The sequence below is a fragment of the Otolemur garnettii genome, unplaced genomic scaffold (assembly GCF_000181295.1).
Source record: "Otolemur garnettii isolate 467f Iridium unplaced genomic scaffold, OtoGar3 scaffold00113, whole genome shotgun sequence".
Taxonomy (NCBI): domain Eukaryota; kingdom Metazoa; phylum Chordata; class Mammalia; order Primates; family Galagidae; genus Otolemur; species Otolemur garnettii.
The window spans coordinates 2,453,228-2,454,380 of record NW_003852508.1 but is presented as its reverse complement, the minus strand read 5'-3'; positions in this window follow the sequence as shown (position 1 = coordinate 2,454,380).

Sequence of the window (1,153 nt, the reverse complement as noted above, 5' to 3'; positions counted from 1 at the left end):
TTTAGCTATTGTGGGAAATTGATATTACTACATAAGTAAAATTTGGGGCATCTTGTGCAATAACAGATTTCTCATAAGAGAAGAATATTGTCTTAATCTTGACCTGTAATATTCATATAAAAACATGTACTAATATAATCTGGCTATTGTTCTTTTATAACTTGCATTTCTATGTATCCATATGATTATGTCAAACTGAAAGTTTTTATAAGATTCAATTTATAACCTTCCAGAGAAAGTGAAATACTCATGTATAAATCTAACAAAACATGTACAGGTCTGTATCCTGAAAAATTTGAAATGCTGTTCAAAAAATTTAAAAAATCAAAGAGGTCCTAAATAAATATTTCGGAACTATATATTCTCTAGAATTCTGAAAGCAACTTAATGCATTCTTTTAAGAAATATACTTCTTCTAATGATATCAATTGTTCTCTCCAGCAGGGCCATCAAGAAGCAGAAAATAGAGGTTATAGAATCCGAGGTTGTGCATGATTCACTCCCTACAGGTTTCTACAGGGAGTCTTTGGATATGAAGGGTCTTACTACTTCACACATGCACTTTGAAGACGATAAATTCAGATTACATATAAGAGGGATACTGATCTTTAGCCTCTTAGATTTTTATTTGAACCAGTAAAGGGCGAGGCACAGATCTCTTTTAAAGCTGTTAGTGAGTGTTTTAGTTTTTGGATTCAGCTGTCTCCACGTGTGGTCTTTTTATTCACGGGTGCTGCTCTGACTGGCTGTCAGTAGCATCTGTGCTCCAAGTTATTTTTATGACCCATCAAGTAGGTAGTAATTGAAATCCAGCTGTGACCTGTGCTGGGTGACATGAGAACAGGCAGAAGATGGGCAGGCTATGGGTTCTGCACTCTGCACTTTCTCAGCATATGGGGCAGGCAGAACACAGGAACTTCCATATACCACAGAACAGCAAAGTACATTGTACAGAACCTAGGGGAGAGTTCAGATTTTAGAAGAGAGCAGCCATGATTGAGCCACAGGCAGAGCCCAGGAAGTGAGGAGAGGAAGATTCCCAGTCCTTCTTCAGAGATGGCATCACCCTCTTTTATTATCTTCATAGGTCTTATTGTTATCTGAAAGTGTGCATTTAAATATCTGTTTGCTCTTATGTACATTTTTTTTTTTT